Raw genomic sequence first — 21141 nt, 5'->3', positions numbered from 1 at the left:
TGGCGTATCCCAAGGACTGCCACATCTCAATCTCATATTAATAGGACTCAACATGTTTTGAGTGATCCTCTTTCCTTTATAGAAAAGCACGTGAAGTCACAGAAGAGCCAAAGAGTAGTTGGCATGGAGAACACAGGGGCCAGGGCTTCTCTGGGGTGGCCTCAAATACGGAAACAAATTTAATTACATGGGTTATGACCTATTTCATCTCACCAAGGTCAGAATGATAAACAATTTAAAGAAGTTATAATTTTGTGATAGTTAGATATCCAGGTGCTTATCTGAAAGAGGCTATGGGATATCCTTCAGGCTAGAAAAATGGTTTGCGTAGAGTATTTGTTCTCAAGTTTTCTGTTTTGAATTTGACGACATTTTTAAGCTAGCTCTTCCACTTTAGCATATCCAGTAATGAAATAAACAAAGTGTAAAATATGAGACAGTGCTAGTTAAATATTTATACCAGCCCTACCCTGTCATTTCTTCAAACTATTAAAATGTAATGTTTTTATATGAAATCATTATAAATTTATAACAAGCCTAATCTGTGGTGATGCACTATTCCATGGACTGTGAATTATCGCTCTAAATTTCAGTTGGCAGATGCTTTCTCTGAGTGATGTGCTAGGATGATTAGTTCCTATGATGCAGTATAAGAATATGTCTTCTAATTTGCATAAAACATGAGTGCTGATTATACAGTTTGATTTGAGACCTTCTAAAATATTTTTTCAAGCAACAATCTTGACAGTCAGCTCTCTTACAATAAGAAAGTTGATTATGAATACTGCCCTGAAGACTTTCTGTCCCAAAATCTCTATTAAGAATGTGTCCATACAGGGAATTACTCTTTGAAAAGATCACCGAGTCTTCAAGGTGGGTACGATAATTGATCTGTAAGTAGAAGTTAGGTTTTGTAGGGCTTTTGACAAGCCCAGTAGTATTTTTTAGTTTGGAGGCTGAGATTCAACCCAGGATTGTATCTCTTTAGATGTGGGTGGACGGAAAGCTACCATTCTAAGGTAATTGAAGAGTATGGGCGTGCCATTCCACCTCAAAGCATCTCTGTCTTTTGGGTCTTCACTGAAAGTCATCATTAGTTTCTACAATTTTACCACTAGAGATCTTTCTTTGGGTACAAGCACTCCTTAATAGACAAACACTCTTGAAAAGGTAGTGTCTTTACCCTTAGCACAGTTATTTTCCTGGCAAACAGGAGTTTTCTAGCTTCTTTCCAATGTGGTAGAGAGCTGAGAGCAACCCCTTTAGAAATGATGAACAGGAACCTCACAGCGCTTTGAGGCACATATTCAGAAAAGGGAAAGATAGCCATTGCTAGAGGGAGGGGTATCCACAGGTAGAGGTGAGGTCAGCAAGCCATTCTAGATTTCTGTAATAAAACAGAGGTCAAGTGTTCAGCTTGGAGAAGACTGCACAGAAGTGCTCGTCTGCAATTACATGTGTCTGTAATGAATACAGATTTGTAAAAACAAGTTATAATCTTGTAAACACAGCTTTAGTGGGCATGCCTGAACCTAGCAGAGTTTGATTGCCCCATCTCAGAGTGGGACCTCATTTCCTGATCTTCCAGGACCCTTTTGTAACTGTCAAACTTCTGCTTGTCCCCAGCTTAAGAGCAGAAAGTATAATAAAGAGTTCTCTACTGTGTCCTTACCTCAAAGAATCCCCAGTCTAACAGGTAAGAGATGTGTTACCTTACATTGTTGTCATACAATGTTTGTAATTTAATGAGAACTCTCTGCAACCGTGTCCATAAATGAGTTAGCCTGTTTGAAAACCAGGTTCCACGGAAATCTCTGAGACAGCCAGAGAGGCTTGATTTATAGTGGATACAATCTATGGAAATTATGAGCAGTGACACTTGGGAAAGAAGCCCCTGCCACGTTATTCAAGACTTCAATAAAAGCAGATTGGACTCCATGGTCTCGTAAGGCCCCTCCCCATGAGTTCATGATATCAGCATGGCCCCTGCTCAGCCACTGTGAACTGAGGGGAGAAGGCAGGGAGTGACAGAGCGGCCAACAATGAACCAAGGATGGTCATCCTCTTACGTGGCTCACACTGGACTGCACATCCCAGCCTCCCTTGCATTCAGGTTCCACTAATGATGTGTGAGGGCATATGTGTGACTTCTGGGTTGAGTTTCCTTGGCAGGCAGTGGTGCCTTCTCAGCCCTCTCTCTGCCTATTTGCCAGCTGCATGCAGAGGGCTCTGGGATCCTCATGGGACAGTGGAGCCCCATAATGGAAGGAGCATGGGTCTCTGAGGCACCAGGTAGTAGGCCACCTTTGTAATTTGCATTGAATTGTCTATGAGAAGAAACAAGAAATAAACTTCCAAGGTGTTTAGTCATTGAGATTTGGGTGAAGGAAGGGATGGGGAGGTATCTGTTACTTCATCTAGCATTATTTTAACTAGTATAGTAGGTGTACCCTATAGAAGTAAGACCAGGAAAGTTGTAAAGCAACCTTTCTTTGTTTTGCAGCAGCAGCAGCAGCAGCAGCAGCAGCAGTAGTACCAGTAGTAGTAGTAGTAGTAGTAGTAGTAGTAGTAGTAGTAATAGTAATTGTAATTGTAATTATTATTGCTATTATTATTAGAGAAAGGGTCTTGCTCCATTACCCAGGCTGGAGTGCAGTGGCATAATCATAGCTGACTGTAGCCCTGAACCCCTGGGCTCAAGTGATCCTCTTGCCTCATCCTACCAAGGAGCTGGGAATACAGACATGAGCTACCACACTCAGCTAATTTTTAAAAAAATTTTTGTAGAAATGGGCTCTCTCTGTGTTGCCCAGGCTGGTCTTGAACTCCGGGGCTCAAGAAATCCTCTCCCCTTTCCTTCCCAAAATGCTGAAATTACAGGCATGAGCCACCACACCCAACCTACTTTAGTCATTATTGGCTTTATGTTAACATTCTACTGCTCCAGATTGTTAAAATATGTTAATACAAATTTGCATCTGTATCACAGGCCCTCTGAATAGAGATTAATCTGGTCTGTAGTCAGTAAGGTAGGTCAATGCTTAGTGGAACCAGGTCCTGCTTGTTCTAAGAGTCTGTGGAAATCTGAATTCCAGAGAAGGTTCTAAGATGGGGAGACCCAGGAGCAATGGGTACCAAGCTTAACATTTCTACATAGTAGGCAGGAGACAGTATCCTGGAATAGGTCAAAGTCAAATTGTTTCTTAGATTTCCCAAGTCCAGAAAGGAAGGCTGCCACATACAGCTGGCCTTGAAAGCAAGTCCAGTAGAGTAAAAGCTGGGGAGGCGAAAGCAAGAGGCAGATTCTCAGGTCCATGGATACTGTTCTGACACCCAGTTGGGTGGAAAATGGTACTGCTCTCTTTTGCTTAAGATTTAAAAATGCATGTGCCCTGCTTTTTTGTGAATTGGCCTTGTTTGACCTTGAAGGTTCATGCTTCCCTGTTAACTAGAACCTAGTTAGGCCCTCTGAATCATCTGCCTTCCTGCAAGCCAAGCACTCTCCTGTTTGGACTTTGAGCTCTGCAGAGATGAGGCTGGTAACATAGTCCAAGGGAGGAAGTTAAGCAAAGAGGATCTAAGCTGCTCTGCTGGGCAAATCAAAAGGTGACTGTCCTGGGAGGAGAAGTTAGTATGGTGTTTGCTATTTTTGGCTGCTTCTTGGTGACCAGAGTTCTGATCGTGGGACAGGACTGAGAGCATGAGGAGAAGCAGCTCATAGCTGAAAGAGAGGGGTCCCAGCAATATGAAGGGAACAAGGAGAGCAGTGGGTTGACAGGAGGCCCCCAGCAGTGGGATATGGCTAATTCCTCCATTAGAACATCAGAACTTGATGCAGAGATTTAAGTTTTCTTTTATGAATTGCAAATCCCTTCTGATGCTATCAGTAAATTCTGTGATAAGTACTAGTCAGTGGTGCCTTAAGGATAAAGGGAAAGCCATGGGCACTCTTGTCAAGGGCAGTGTAGGAGTATGTGGCCCTCACCATTCCTCTGTAGCTACGATGATGGTTGTAGCATTTATGGAGGAGCAGGAAGGGGCACCCGTCATCCTCTAGTCCAGCTGGTAACCAGGAGCCAAGTCAGAGGAAGCCTGCAGCCAAGTGAAGAGCACGAGGCCATGGCCAGATAGCATAGGAACAGGGTGGAGACACTCCAAGTCCCTCCTTCAAATACATTATAGCAGTGGTGCTCAACCTTTTTTTCACATGCACCCTAAGGAACCTTTTTTGACTTATTTTCCCTGACTACCTCTCTCTAGGCAATTTTAATATAGACTGTGTCTGTTTGTATATTGTCCTTTGGCACAAACCATTGTAATATGTAAGCTTTAGTCTCACTTGCTGAACCAGTTTTCACCACTGGGGAAGCAGTATCACCCTGTTGAGAATGCAGTCCTAGAGGCAGGTGACCTAGACAGGGGGGACGGTCAGATCTTCCACCCTGTGGATAGGATGACCATAGTAGTCCCTTGGGTGTCTGATGCTGGACACAGCAGACAAGATGGGAAAAGGAGCACCTTCTTCCCATCTCGCTTGGAGACTCACCAGGCATATGGATCTTCTCTGTGAGAAGATGGCTCCATTTGGAAAGGCAGAAACTTGGATTCGTCCCAAGGGGAAAGCCTCATCTTTAAGCAGCCAGTGAGACTCTTAGAGCATTCTGGAGAGGCCAGGGGTGGAGTGCTACAATTTGTAGCTTGAATGAGAAGAGAAAGGATGAAGCAGTGCCCTCTCAAATACCAACCACTGTGGAATCCCTGGAGGTTCTCATTTTCAGTATTTCAAAATGTACTCTGGAGATACTGGCCATTATGCCACTTTCCTTCTGCAGCATTTTTGTAAAATTCCTGGTGTATTCCTCAGAAACCAGCCTATGGGTTGTGTCCATCAGGTCCATCAAAGAGCTCCTGGTTTAACTTTTTGTGAAGAAGGAAGCACCATTAATGTCTGTCTCACACGCTCTGACACCCAACCATCCACTACCAATCCCACAGAAGTCGTATTTCCCTCTGTGGTGAGTTGCCTTTGAGGAGAACCAAGGTCTTGAATCACCAGCTTGTTCAGGGATATATCAAGTCATACTGCGGAATGTAAAGTTCTGTGCTACCCAGAAGTTTGCTGGCTTTCCAGAGAACGGCTCTTACAAGACTTAACTTATCTTCCGTCCTACGTCCTCCAGTGTGGAGTGGAAAGGAAAGCCATTCTCAGAGCAATCTGCCAGGGAGAAGTTTATCACCTGACATGCTTAGAGGTTTTGTTTCAATTTCTGCCACATGAATGAGGGAAATCTTTTATTACAAGGTCCTATAGTCCCTTTTATTGATGCTTCTGTGACATCCTGTACTTTCATTCTAGAAGAGGTTGGTGGAAGCAGTTTTCTTGTGAACTTCCCTGTGCTGGAAGAAGAGAACCTGAAGGTTGGTCTCCAGAAGAACAAAGCCATGTTAATTTCTCTCCAAAAAGAAATCTGCACGTTTCTGGCAACACCAGCTGACTCCTATGAAGGCTACTCCTGTGCCTGTGTTAGGACATATACTTGGATTTCTGTATCTCTTCTCTGCTGACAGAGGCAGCCCCAGTGAGTCAGACCTTGCCAAACACAGTGACGCTTATGAAAGACAGTTAAGAGTAAACCGTGAATTCACTGCAAAGTCTAGATGATTCTGGAGTTGCTGGATACAAGTAGCTTTGGTTATTATTAAAACACACCCACACACCCCTGGCTGTCAAACAGTAAACCACAATTTCATCTTCTAAGGCAAGCCCTCAAATTGTAGTTTTTTTAAAGCAGCATTACTTTTTGGTTTACATGCATAATAAACATTAAAAAGATAGCAAAAGATATTCTTTATAAAGATTATTTCTGTTTATGTTAAGGTAATAAACTTCCAATGAAATAAAATTAGTTATATGAAAACCTTGTGTTTCTATTTGTGTATGTTTTTCTGGAGAAGGGATCCATAACTTTTGTCCTACTCTTAAAAAGGCTCATGACTCAAAATGCAACAAGAACAAAAGCAAAAGCAAAAGATCAAGAACATGCTGCCCCTCTGCTGAGAAGACAGAGACAGTTAAGTTAGGATTTTATAAGACTATTTTTTCAATTTACACTTTTATTATCTTCTTAGGTTAAATATGAGAATGTTAAATATAACGAATAGCAAGTTTACATAAAATATGGAAAGGTCTGTTTGTGAATAAATGAGTTTCACAAATCACATTTTTCATAATGTAGTATTAAATTATAGAATATATACTCTGAGTCTGGAAAATATGCCAATGAAATAGCACAGAGAATTTATATTTGTATTAATAATGGCAAGATGGACAAAATAATCTTCATCTTATTTTTCAGAAAGATGTGTGCGGCCTTCATAGTGGTGCTATGGTGATATTTCCTTTACAGGGGAAAAATTATCTATATAAAAATTAAGTTATTTCATTGAAAGTAGGAATAAAATACCTTGGATTCTGCATTTCATATAGCAAGACCCCTCCAAAGAGGAACTTACATGCCTTGTATGTGTGGCAAGAACCCCAAGGGGAAATCAGAATTTTATGTTTATATTTGACAAATGGACTGAGGGTGGAAAAGACACTATTTTTGCCCTACTTTGCCTTTTCTAGAGTTCAGTTCTACAAGAGGGACAATGATTTAGAAACTGTTTTTTATTATGACTACTAGTAGCAGTTCTGCTACCATTTGTACTCCTAAAGGTGCCTGCCATGTGTCTGCCCGTAAAATGTTGAGTATTGGTGCATGGAATAGTTTTATGCTGGTCCCTGAGGAAGACTCAGGCATAGGACTAGCGGGTAGAGAAGTTTGGCTTATGTCATTCCAAGTCAAATGGACCTAGAGGCCAGCTCTCCTGAACCAACCTAGGTTGTCAGATTTCCTTAAGGATGTCCCTAGAAACCTGCTGTTTCTGAGCATGTGTTATTCAGGAAATGCTGAATCACAAGAGTCTATTACTGGTCAAATCACAGGAGTCTATGACTGCCTTCCAGGAGTTATACGAGATATGAATGGAAGGATAGATGGATTATTGGTGATGTGAGAAAAGTCAGCACTATGAATGATAAACTGGGAATGGGGGCATATGGTGAATTCAGTAGGCGTTCAGCCTTCTACCTTATGTGACCTTTAGTATGACCCAAGCCTAGAGATCCTCTGGTCTTCCAGGTGTGCTCAGAATGCATCACTTCAGACTGGAGGGCTTCACCTAACCCATTTCTGTTTGAACCAGTGTCTCAGAGGCTGACTTGGGGAAGAATAAACCACTTAACCCACAGCTTTATAAGGATGCTTTGGTTCCTTGGGTCCCTTGGAGACCTGGTTCTAAGTGACATTACAGAAGACATTCACTTCTCTGGAGTCTCTGGGCTTTCTGAGTCTCCCAGAAGGCTAAGAACTAAGGATCCTGACCCACTCTGGCGAGGTGCAGCCAAACCCTGTTTGTTCATTTTTTACTAAATCAGATTATGTCAAATCTGATATGTCTATAAATTCATAAATATGGAAGTTCCTTGGAGGATGATGCGTTATGCAGATATAAAGGACTTCTGTCAACCTCTTTTGATTTTCCCTGCTATAAAACTAACTGTACTCAAAGAAGTCTTACATTTACTCACGTTTACTGGGGTTTAGTGTATGTACTCGGTTTTATTTATCTCTCTTGGAAAGTTCTTAGGCAGCATAAAGCGTGTGGGACTTTGGAGGCAGAAGAATTTTTAGCTGTTTGAGCCTCTCTGAGCTCACTCATCCTCTCTGGCCCCCATCCCTCCTCTGTAAAGCCAGGATAATCATAGGGACATTCTAGCATTGTTTTGAGAAAGAAATCAGTGTCAATAAAGCCCTTGCACAAACTCTGCCCTTGGTGGGCACACACTAAATGACAGCCTTTACCCCGTTCTCTAGTACACCTTGTCCTAGACACCCAGAAATGCTGAATTGTATTTGCTGGAGGTGAATGCTACACCTCTGTGAAAACTTCATCCTTTCACATTTGAAATCTTATTCTTCTTTTTGCCACCTCTTGGTCCATGTAGTTTTTTTTTGTTTTGTTTTGGAGACAAGAGTCTTACTTTTTTGCCTAGGCTGGAGTGCAATGGCGCAATCTCAGTTCACTGCAACCTCCACCCCCCAGGTTCAAGCGATTCTCCTGCCTCAGCCTCCCAAGCCCCTGGGACTACAGATGCATGCCACCATACCTGCCTAATTTTTGTATTTTTAGTAGAGATGGGGGTTTCACCATATTGGCCAGGATGGTCTCGAACACCTGACCTCAGGTGATCCACCTGCCTCAGGCTCCCAAGGTGCTGGGATTACAGGCATGAGCCATGTGCCCAGTGGTCCATGTACTTTTTAAGCTTAAGCTTATTAAATCAGGAAATCTACCTGCTTATATCTTCCTAATACCTTATTGCTCATGCAATATTAAGGGATACCCTGCCCTCAGTGGGCCCAGAGTAGATGACATGATGTGGGATAAGAAGTAGCCCATGCACAGAAGGAGAGACTCCTCTTGTCTGGAGACACTCTGGTGAGTTTCTTAGAGAAAGTGGTATCCGACATGGGTTTGCAAACGTGTGCATGATTTGGTCATGCAGATGTGGCAGGAAGAGCATTCCAGATGTGAGGAACCACGTGAGCATAAGTATGGAGGCAGGAAAGGGAGAACCATATATATATAAGAGTGGAAAGGAAGTGTTAGATAGGGTGTTGCATGCATGAAAGGGAAGAGGAGGAAGAAATGAAGTTGGCAAGACAAATCTGAACCTAATCTGGGAGAATCTTGACTCTCTCATGATTTTTGAGAGCTGGAACACAAAACATCTGTCTTGTTTACTTGCTGGAATGCTGTAGCCTGTCTGGTTTTGCTTTTTAGACTATGAACTTAATTTCCAACATAAGAATTCTTTATTTTATGAGTTTTTTCCAAAAATGAAGAGACATTTTGCATGCTAAAGACTTAAAAGCAATATACACATGACAAGTCTAGTTAGCACATGCCTAACTTTGGACTGAGTTGATTATTGGAATAAACTTTAAAGCTGCTGCAATGCGCCTTTGAACTCAGCTAGAGCTGCAGTGACGGCACTTTTATTTAGTGCCTGCTTTATTCAGAAAAAGGTATAAATCTTTACTTGTGAATCCTATGTGGGGTTTTTTTTTCTAGAATATTTGTTCCTGTGTCTAAAAAGGGGGATTCCAGTGACTAACTTCTGTAATTGGAGTTCTTTGAAGATAAATCCTGAGTAATGACTCCATGTATTGTAGATTATTTTTAAGCCATTAGAAAAGTTTGAAGCTCATCAGCAAAAGCACTGAGTCTATATGTGACTGACTCAAATCCAAATGACTGACTCATACTCTTGTCTTGTTAAATGCTTTATACTTAAGAATACTTGGAAAGTGATTTTTAAAGGAATTATTTCAGAAAAAGAGAGCTCAAAGATAGAATATCTCTGCTGTCTTCTTTTCCAATTACTTTTACTTCAGACTTATGTTCCACAGCACACAAATGTATGTCTTATTGATTGTGCAATTATTATGAAAAGTAGTTCCCAATGAAAATGAACATAAACCAAAAACTTGAAAATACTAAACTAAGTCTAAAAGAATTAAATGGCAGAATTCTTTCTCCATACCCCTTTCAGCCTCCCTCCCTCTGTCACTTCCTCCTCATACCTGCCTTGGTCTGACTTACCTCTTGCCCTCCAGGCATTCCAGTCTGGGCACTGGTGGGAGCACTGAGCCAGTGCCGAGCTCACTTTCTGCAGAGAAGGGAAAGCAAGAACGGCAGTATGCCAAAAAGGATAGCATTGATATTATTGAAGAGAAAACCTAGGGTTCCTTGTGAGACAAATACAAGGAGACAATAGGAACTGCCAAAAAGCAGGTAAAATTAAGTCCTGAATGTTGCAATGTGATGCAGCATGAGTGGTGGGTCGTGGAAGAGGTGAGAAGAAAAGACAGCCCCATAGAGCGTTTGCCACATTCTCAGTGCACCAGGTGAACCGCTCAGTCAACGTTTACTGAGTACCTCATGAAAGCTCCGTACTGCCTCGCTTAAAGCCCAACCAGTGGGTTCCGCCTGCTCTCAGATGAAGCCGGGAGTCTTGAGTGTGGCTGATGAAGTCCTTCTTGACTTCTGCTTGTCTCTCTGTTGTTGCCTCTCACGCATCCTGTCCTTATACTCTGCACCCACTTGTTCTGCCCCTATCAGTCTTCCTGCTTGGCTGTACCTTTTGCCTCTTCCCTCTGCCTAAAACAGCGTTATCTCCCAACACCACCCCCTGTCCTCACCTCCCCCCTACAAATTCCTGCTCTGTATGCAAGTCTTGGTTTATAGCCTTTACCCACTGGGGGCAGATAATGTCTGTGATACTCCCATTGTAGCATTCATGACTTCATTATGTATGTCTTTAAATTGATTTTACTTTTCTTCAACTTGTATTTTCATGTGTACATGTGCAGGGTGTATAGGTTTTTTTACATAGGTAAACATGTGCCATGGTGGTTTGCTGAATGGATCATCTTGTCACCAAGGTATTAAGCCCAGCATCCATTAGCTATTCTTCCTGATGCTGTCCTTCTCCCCACCCACAACCTCTAACAGGCCCCACTGTGTGTGGTTCCCCACTATGTGTCTATATGTTCTCATAATTTGGCTCCCACTTATAAGAAAGAACATGCGGTGTTTAGTTTTCTCTTCCTGCATTAGTTTTCTGAGGATAATGGCTTCCAACTCCATCCATGTCCTTGCAAAGGACATGATCTCATTCTTTTTTATGGCTGCATAGTATTCCATTGTTTATATGTACCACATTTTCTTTATCCAGTCTATCATTGATGAATATTTAGGTTAATTCCATGTCTTTGCTATTATGAATATGCTGCAATGAACATACACATGCATGTATCTTTATAACAGAATATTTATATTCCTTTGGGTATATATCCAGTAATGGGATTGCTGGGTCAAATGGTATTTCTGCCTCTAGGTCTTTGAGGAATTGCCATGCTGTCATCCACAATGGTTGAACTAAATTACACTCCCACCAACAGTGTCAAAGTGTTCCTTTTTCTCTGCAATCTCATCAGCATCTGTTATTTTTTGACTTTTTAATAATAGCCATTCTGACTGGCATGAGATGGTGTCTCGTGGTTTTGATTTGTATTTCTCTAATGATCAATGATGTTGGGCTTTTTTTTCCATATTCTTTGGCTGCATGTATGTGTTCTTTTGAAAAGTGTCTGTTCTTGTCCTTTGCCCACTTTTTAATGCAGTTGTTTTTTTTCTTGTAAACTTAAATTCCTTGTAGACTCTGGATATTAGCCCTTTGTCAGATGGATAGATTGAAAAAAATTTTTCCCATTCTGTAGGTTGTCAGTTTACTCTGATTATAGTTTCTTTTATTGTACAGAAGCTTTTTAATTAGATCCCATTTATCAATTTTTTTTTTTTTTTTTTTTGAGATAGAGTCTTGCTCTGTTACCCAGGATGGACTGCAATATCATGATCTCGGCTCACTACAACCTTCACCCCCCAGGTTTAAGCATTTCTCATGCCTCAGCTGCGACTGCAGGTGTGTGCCACCATACCTGCCTAATTTTTTGTACTTTTAGTAGAGACACAGTTTCACCATTTTGGCCAGGCTGGTCTCGAACTCCTGACCTCAAGTGATCTGCCCCCCTCAGCCTTCCAAAGTGCTGGGATTACAGGTGTGAGCCACTACACCCAGGCAATTTTTGCTTTTGTTGCAATTGCTTTTGGTGTTTTCATGATGAAATCTTTGCCCATGCCTATGTCCACATAGTATTGCCTAGATTTTCTTCTAAGGTTTTTATAGTTTTGGGTTTTACATTTAAGTCTTTAATCCATCTTGAGTTAATTTTTGTATATGGTGTAAGGAAAAGGTCCAGTTTTAATTTTCTGCATATGTAGCTAGCCAGTTCTCCCAGCACCATTTATTAAATAGGAAATCCTTTCCCCACTGCTTGTTTTTGTCAGATTTGTCAAAGATCAAATGGTTGTAGGTGTGTGGTCGTATTTCTGAGTTCTCTATTCTGTTCCATTGGTCTATATCTGTTCTTGTACCAGTACCACACTGTTTTTGTTACTGCAGCCTTGTAGTGTAGTTTGAAGTCAGGTAGCATGATGCCTCTAGCTTTGTTCTTTTGGTTTAGTATTGTCTTGGCTATTTGGGTTCTTTTTGGTCCCATTTGAATTTTAAAATAGTTACTTCTAATTCTGTGAAGAATGTCATTGGTAATTTAATGGAAATTGCATTGAGTATGGCCATTTTCACAACATTGATTCTTCCTATACTTGAGCATGGAATGCTTCTTCATTCGTTCATGTCCTCATTGATTTATTTGAGCAGTGGTTTTTAGTTCTCCTTGAAGAGGTTCTTCACTTCCCTTGTTAGCTGTATTCCTGGGTATTTTATTCTTTTTGTAGCATTGTGAATGGGAGTTTACTCATGATTTGGCTCTTGGCTTGCCTGTTGTTGGTGTATAGGAATACTAGCGATTTTTGTACATTGATTTTGTATCTGGAGATTTTGCTGAAGTTGCTTATCAACTTAAGAAGGTTTTTGGGAGTATCATTTGGCCAGGCATGGTGGCTCACATCTGTAATCCCAGCACTTTGGGAGGCTGAGGCGGGCGGATTGCCTGAGGTCAGGAGTTCAAGACCAGCCTGGCCAACATGGCGAAACCCTGTCTCTACTAAAAATACAAAAATTAGCCAGGCGTGGTGGTGTGCACCTGTAATCTCAGCTACTCAGGAGACTGAGGCAGGAGAATCACTGGAACCCAGGAGGCAGAGGTTGCAGTGAGCCAAGATTGTGCCACTGCACTCCAGCCTGGGCGACAGAGCAAGATTCCATCTCAAAAAAAAAAAAAGAAAAAAAAAAAAAAAAGACGTTTTTGGGCTGAGACGATGGCATTTTCTAGATATAGGATCATGTCTTCTGTGAACAAAGATAGTTTGACTTTCTCTCTTCCTATTTGAATACTGTTTATTTTCTTCTCTTGCCTGATTGCCCTGGCCAAAACTTCCAATACTATCTTGAATAGGAGTGGTGAGAGAGGGCATCCTTATCTTGTGCTGGTTTTTGAGGGAATGGTTTCAGCTTTTGCCCATTCAGTATGATATTGGCTGCGGGTTTGTCATATGTGATTTCTATTATTTTGAGGTATGTTCCTTCAATACTTAGTTTATTGGGAGTTGTTAACATGAAGGGATGTTTAATTTAATCAAAGGTTTTTTCTGCATCTGTTGAGATAATCATGTGGTTTTTGTCTTTAGTTCTGTTTATGTGATGAATCACATTTATTAATTTGCATATGTTGAACCAACCTTGCTTCCTGGGGATAAAGCCAACTTGATCGTGGTGGATAAGCTGTTTGATGTGCTGCTGGGTTTGGTTTGCCAGTATTTTATTGAGGATTTTTACATCAATGTTCATCAGGGATATTGTCCTAAAGTTTTCTTTTTGTGTTGTGTCTCTCTGCCAGGTTTTGGCATCAGGATGATGCTGGCCTCATAGAATGAGTTAGGGAGGAGTCTGTCCTTTTCAATTTTTTGGAATAGTTTCAGTAGAAATAGTACCACCTCTTCCTTTTGCATCTGGTAGAATTCAGCTGTAAATCTGTCTGGTCCTGGGCTTTTTGTGGTTGGCAGGCTATTTATTACAGCCTCAATTTCAGAACTCGTTATTGGTCTATTTAGGCAGTAGCTGCTTGTGTATTTCCTATATGACTTTAGTTCTAATAACAGTAGCAACACCCTAATTATGAAAGGCCTCTAAATCAGCTTTGATTGTAACATAGACAAGAAAAATAGATTAGAAACTTTGGGCTCAGTGTCGAGATGGAAGCCTTAGATTGTAGTGCAAGTCTGTTAGCCTCCCAGGCAGCCCGTTTCCTCTCCATTCTGATCTCTCTCCAGAAAATGTGCAGTGGCTCATGGCTGTGCGTTTCTGATGTGACTGGGTGTGTTTTCCTGTTGCTATGCATGAAAACTCATAGAGTAGTTTAATTCCAAACCCTCAGCTCATTAATTTACTCTCCCCATATGCTTCTGTACTCAACACCAGCCAAGAACTTAAAAGGAGTGAGGGAAACTTATTAAACCATTATGGCTGTTTATTCCACTTTTTATCATAAACTATATTTAAAATTTTTTCACCCAAAATCATAACCTATATGCATCTTATTATAAACTATATTTAAAATTTTTTCATCCCCAAATCAGTTCAATTGATTCATCTGCTGAAATGTGCTGCGTTGGCTTTTCATACAGTAAAATTTGTTTATAAGTAGTTCAGGAAGCTCCTTTTTGACTTCATGAGACCATTTTATAGATGCTTCATGTTGCATTTCATTTCTTAATATTAGAAATTCTAAATTCTGTTGCCATTCATCTGACTATTTGTCTTGCTTCTCTGAGGGGTGAATATCACCCTTCATAGGAAAGTAAGCTGTAGGAATGGGGTCTCTGTGGGGATGTTTAGCAGGGCCTTCTGATTTGGAGCCTGTAGGACCAAATGTGGCTGCCATCAAGCCACTTGCCCTGGTTTCTTGATTACAGGCTGCAGCCCCCAGCCCTTCATTTCTCTTGTTCTTTTTCCTTGGTCTTTACCTTTATAGGTTGGCTGCATCCTACAAGCCCACAGGTTGGATTTAGCACTACTCCATCATTCAAGACCAGTGGGCCAGTCAGGGCAAGATCTTTTCAAAGCTGCAGCGGAAGCACAAAAGTCCAAACCCAACCCTTCGAATACACTCCAAGCCTCTGCTGCCACTGTATCTGCTAACATCCCATTAGCTACATCAAGTCTCATGGTCAAGTGTAAAATCAAGGAGGTAGGAAGTATCTTTATCCACCCTGAAGTAAAAAGTCACATGGTCAAGCCAAAGTGAATATTTGTTGGAGAATAATATAAACTATCATACCATCACAGGGCCTGGCTATATAAGGTAAATCAATCTGTGTGTTCCTCCCTTGCTGTTTATTCTGAAACATGAACAGCAAGAGTCTTAACATCTTGATGGTATAGCTGCAGTGCTTAGTGGACAATTATGAACTCACACATTGGAGAACATTGTAGCCTCTTAATCAAGGTGGAATACCAGTTATGTCACTGGCCTGAGATGCTCCCAGCTGTGAGATGGCACACAGCTGGACTTCCATTTGGAAATTTGAGGAAGATGGCTGTATATCCAGCTTAGGAATCATTCTCTTACCCCCATCCTCAGACGTCCTGTTTGTACATATGTTTGTCTCTTCAGCCGGACACTTCGTTCCTTTATCCCCTGTGTGTCCACCCCAACCCCATCCATTTCCATGTAAGATTCCCACAGAATGTCAGAGAATGTTTATAAAGTGACAGAAACTTCAGCTTAACACTGAGAGTGGTTACCATTATGAACCTGGGCTTATTTTCACATCATTTCAAATCATAGCACATCAGATGAAAGAACCTTTAGAGACCATCCAGTTCAGTACTGTCCAGAACTTTCTACAATGATGAAAATGTACATATCTGTCCTGTCCATTATAGTAGCTCCTGGCCATAAATGGCTATTGAGCACTCCAGATGTGTCTCATACTGTTGAGGAACTGGATTTTAATTTTTATCAATTTTTACTTAAATTTAAATAGCTACATGTGACTAGTAACTACTATATTAGACAGTGCTGATCTAGTTAATTCCTTTTTGACCCAGAGTAGACGTGAGCAGATGTTTCTCAAATGAACAAATGAATGCATGCAAAAGAGAAATGACCCCCACCCAAGGTCACATAGCCAATGCATGGCAAAGCCAAAACAAGACCCCAGAACCATGGATAACCTTGCCTGGGCACCTCCCTCCCGCTTCCCACCTTCTCTCCTAGAGGCCTGTATTTGCATTAGTTTGGCCTTAATTTTGTACTTGTTACCTTCTAACAATATCTGAACACCTCTTGGTCAAATAGGTTGGGGGAAAAAAGGACAAAAATAAAACTATTTTGCTCTCTTCAGTAATTTGAAGAGTGAGCATTAAAAACCCAATCAAACATCAAATAATTTTTACACAGTAGAAATAATATATACTTTCCATCCAAATTAAAACACATGCTTCCAGCAATTTAATTATGCAAATGTGATATAAGCAGCAGTGGAAACAGTGTTAAAGGGGAAGAATGAAGATTGATAAGCTAAAATTTCTGGTGACATTTTCCTTTTTAATTTCCTCTTTTGGTTAATATTATGCTGATTTTCATGCAGTGCTTAGGTGGATACTTTATTTCTTTGTAATAAGCGCCTCTACAAATTTATGCAAATAATATTAATCACTGTTGAGGAAAACAGCAGACATTACCATACCTACTGCCCACAGTGTGAGGCAACAGTAATAGATGGGTCTTGGGCTATGAATATGATTAAATATGCTGGTAAGCAAAGCTGCTGTCTCTAGAAAGGGATGTTTTTCCTCTAGCTGCATGGAGAATTCGAAATTCTAAAATATAATTCCCACCTTTACTGTATAAGAGTGGCCCAAAGCAAAAAATTGAAAAGCAGATGAGATTGCTTTGTTCCTGCCTCATCAGAAAAGCCCCGTTCCACCTGGCCCTCACCAGCGAGGAACTCTGTCTTACGGTCCTTCACAAGCCAACTCTGAGATGAGGATTTGGGAGTAAGTTGTATATTGAGGAAGTGCTCCCAGGAGAAACCTGTAATGGGGTGGGAGAAGCAGGGGAAGGGAGGAAACTGAGCACAGTGGGAGCCCAGCAGGGATATGCTAATGGTGGCTTCATCCTGATTCCACAGGGAGTGCTGGATTCATCCTTAGAATTTGTACCACTTGAGGCCAGGGTCCTGGGCTTTTCACATGACACTCAAGTCAGTCATTGGCAAGGGCCATTGTGTGGGATGTAAATCCCCAGGTAGTGGCAGCTCTCTGGGAGTGCAGACAGAGCAACCGGTAGACCGAGCACAGTCCTGCCACAAGCTGCTGGTGCAGGCCCATGGACAGGGGTGAAGAACAGAAAAAAGACCCAGGGGATTGGGGAAAGCCCTGGCAATGTCCACTAGAGCCTCACCCTGGCACCTGCCCACAGCTGCATGCCCCATCTTTCTGCTTGTGGTAGCTAAATTATGTGTCAACCTGACAGGGCTGGGAGATGCCCAGATAGCTGATTAAACATGATTTCTGGGCGTATGTGTAAGGGTGTTTCTGGAAGAGATGAGCATTGAATTGGTAGACTGAGTAAAGCAAGTGGCCCTCCCCAGAGCAGGTGGGCCTCAAAAATCCATTGAGGGCCTGAATAGAACAAAAAGGTGGAAGAAGGGAGGATTCACTCTCTTTACCTGACTGCTTGTGCTGGGATAACAGTCTGCCCTTGATCTTCTGCCCTTGGCATTCCTGGTTCTCAGGCCTTCAGGATCTTACTGGAATCTGTAACATCTGATATGTATATCTCATATATATCATATATAATATAATATATAATTAGATATATGTTTTTTATATATTATACGATATATATATATTATACACACACACACATACATATATATGTGCACATTATCCTACTAGTTTTCTCTGAAGAACCCTAGCTAACACACTGCTGTACCCTCCAAAGTTCACTGGATCTTTTCCCTGGACTCTAACTAGCGACTGGAGAGCTTCCTGATAAATTATGTCCAGGCAAATGGGATTTTTAAAATAATGGCTTTTATTCCATCACCTCATATTAGGAATTTTAAAGCAGAGGGGTTAACAATAGAGGAAATTTGTAGAAAGGCTTCTGAGGAAAGTGTTCAGATTAAGAGAGCCACTCATGGGTAAGGCTGGCTAAGGAACGCACCTAATTCAGAAATTAATGTTTGTTTGCTCCAGCATCTGAGAATTCCTGTATAAAGCTTGGGACTGCTGCAGTGGTTTCTCCCTTTTCTTAGTTAGAATGTCGAGGGCTCGATCACACAGAAGAGATAGTCTCCAGGGGCTGTCCTGCCCCATCTTCAGCAGCCTCCTCATGCCTGTTTCACAGAGGGGAATGGGAAGCTGGAATTCCAGCTGCCAGGTACTCTTATGTCAAAGCACTACAATCCTATTGGAGAAAAATTGGAGCTGCGGGCACTTTCTCTCTTCTTATTTATTTCCTTTCAAAGAAGTTGTTCCTCCGAAAGGCTTTCTTTGCAAAGCAGAAATGCTATTTTGAAGGTGAACATAAAAGCTTTCTTGGCAAAGAAATTGCTTTGTTCCATTTGAGAAAACTCTCTGCTTTTGAGAGAAGAGAGGATATGAGGCCATGGGAACTTGATTAGCTCTCATCATCTTTCCCTCTGGTTTTCAGAGACGAGGCTAGACAGAAAGGCTTTCAGTGTCCGTCTGTCTGTGGATACCAGCCTATCCCCTGATGCAGAACTTCAAGGGCTGCCATACCTAGAGCAGCCTGAGATTCCGGGATTCCTATTAGGACAGGAAACCTAGAGGGCTGAATTTAGGGCCCATGCAGTGGGAGAGGAATCAAATTTGGATTTTCTGTCTGTGGTTGAGGTTCTGCTGCTAAAAGGCTTTGAAAATTCCATCTTATGAAACGAGGACAGCAGTGCCTCAGCATATTGTGTGAAGGGTGCATAATAAATTCTAAAGTTCTGTGAAATTTTAGTTGGTGGGCCCCAAGTCTCAGAATTTGGTATATGTGCATGCATGTGCTTGCATTTGTGTGCACATGTATGTGTGTATGTGCATACACGTCCGCACATGCATGTGTTTTTCCTGTCTTCCCTATCCTAGCACATGTAGTTGGTGTTGGTGGGCCCGTCAGCGGCCAGTCATCCCCCTCCCTTCATCCTCACCCCTCAGAACAGAGGAGGTGAGGAGGCCTCGCCCTTACACAGGTCCTTCCAGACAGCAGCAATGACAGAGATGACAGTTCTTATTCCTGCACTCCTCTCTCATCCCAACCTCATACAGGGAGTCTTTCAAATCAATGTCAATTTTAATTTACCAAAATTATCAAACTTATTATTTTTATATAAATATAATATATATTATAAAGTAATACTTTGTAGCCAGAAATATAAAATTCAATATAAAATGGAATCATCATAATTTGAAGAACATAGGACCTCAAATCATAAGACCTGAATCTGAGACCTGAATTTGCTGTTGATTCACGATGTGGCATGTATTCTTTCTGAGCTTCAGTTTCCCCATCTAGAAAATGGAGCTAAGACCCAAGTAGAGGTATTTTTGGGACAATCCAGTAAGATGACATTTGAGAAAATGTGACCTGCACAGCATTTCTCATATCAAGTTAGTGTCATCAGCATCCTTAGAATGGTTCACAGCTGCAGTATATCCCCCTGGTTTTACAGATGAAAGAGCTGGGTTCCAGATTGGCTAGGCTCCTCCATGTTACTGACAATGGGCTATAATCACACAGCTTCCTGATCAGTGCATCCCATATGCTCCAGATACACAGCGAGCATTCACTTGAACCGCCAGTCTTCCAGACTGCCCAGGAGACCCAGTCCTTCCAGGTATCATCCAATCCCAGGCTTTGTGGGTGGAAATGCTGGAGACCTACCCAAGGGAGTTAGTGGTATGGCCAAAGACACACACCACGGGCATTTGTAAAGGAGGTGGGCATGAGCTTTGGGGTAAAATAAGAGTTTCAGATGTTGTTTCTCCTTCTGCGCCTTTGAATCAGCCCCAGGCCTGCCTGTACCAGCAAGTACTCACCTTATGCCATAAGGTGTGTGTTGACTCCTCCCTGGGAGTCGGTGAGGAGAAGTAGACTTCTGTGCTTGTCCAGAAGAAGTGACACAGAATAGAAGTCCATAGGACCTTCCTCTGACACACTTTTTCTTCCCTAATCTGGACCCCAGTAACATTGAAGAGTGTTTCAGAGGGAGCTTGAAGTTCTCCCTCCATCATTTGCGGATACATTTCCTTATAAGCTTTAAACTGATTATAGAGGACACTTTGCTGCATGTTATTTTCCCAGAGCTCCTGCTAATTGATTTGTACAGAAAGTGTTTTTCTCCAGAGATAGTTTCATTGTTGTGATGGTTTTCCTGGTAGCAGAACTGGGGTCCTGTTGGGGAGTCCAGACATGTTGCTGGGGATGGTGAGTTAAGCCCTCATTTTCTCACTTACCCTCCTGGCCTAGCCTGGTCTCCAGAGTGGAGTAAGTTTAGGTCAAGGACAGGCTTACCACAGTTCTTCATGGCAAAGATCACATATGCATTCAGCTGTCATAGCTTCTTCCTTCCTTCCTTCCTTCCTTCCTTCCTCTGTATATCCCTATACTTTTCAGAAAGCCTTTGTCTAGGACAGGCTTGTGGCTGTGGCACAGTTTTTCTTGTTTTTCACAGGTTAACTATTTCTTTAAAAGAATGTAGAGCATTTGTATTTGGGTTACCTCATGTTGATGTATTCCTTTCCACCTTTACATATTCCCTTAGAGGCTTGGGGTATATACTTTTAAATATCTAAAATAATAAATAATTTGAGATGAGAATTTTCGTGATATTCAGAAACCAAGAACATTTTTTTTTTTTTTTTGCTCTCATGCTGCTGACATCTAACTCCTATAAATTTTTTATGCCTCTAGGACACAGCTGTTTTGTAGTTACCAATTTCCATGGGATAGGTTAGCATCAGGCAGTGTTCTTCAACAAAATAGCTGTTTACACACATCACAGGCCATAATTTTTTTATATCTTGTGTCATCAGTGATTGTGATGTTTTTACAAGGGGAAAAAGTCTTTATCTCACTATTTCTCCATTTCTTAGTGTGTTCCCAAGAAACATAAGTTACCACCAAGATATATTTTACCAATTTCCAACCCCATTAAACTTGATGATAATATGAAGATGGAGTTATTCTTACGTAAATAGTTAGGAACTTATTAAATACATGAAAATAGAGATTCTAAGCTGCTGATGATTTCTGTCATCAGTCTTTAAATTCCAGGCCATGAAATGTGATTCTTTACAAGGAGCAGATCATCTTTACTGTGAAGTTAACCAGCATTAAATGACCTGTGCTCAGTGCCTCATTTAAATTAAGCTAATTTAAACCTTCACTGTTAATGAGGATACTTAATACTATTGGTTCATGACTTAAT

The 21141-nt window shown here is 41.4% G+C and overlaps 1 protein-coding gene across 10 annotated transcripts in view; it reads left to right on the top strand.

Moving 5' to 3' along the window:
* ULK4 (unc-51 like kinase 4) overlaps positions 1–21141 on the top strand; it is a 706344-nt gene that overhangs the window by 598223 nt on the left and 86980 nt on the right. The window lies entirely within an intron of this gene.

Source organism: Macaca mulatta, chromosome 2, assembly GCF_049350105.2.
Source record: "Macaca mulatta isolate MMU2019108-1 chromosome 2, T2T-MMU8v2.0, whole genome shotgun sequence".
Lineage (NCBI taxonomy): Eukaryota > Metazoa > Chordata > Mammalia > Primates > Cercopithecidae > Macaca > Macaca mulatta.
The sequence above is the reverse complement of the archived record's forward strand: the minus strand, read 5'-3'. Positions and strand labels throughout refer to the sequence as shown.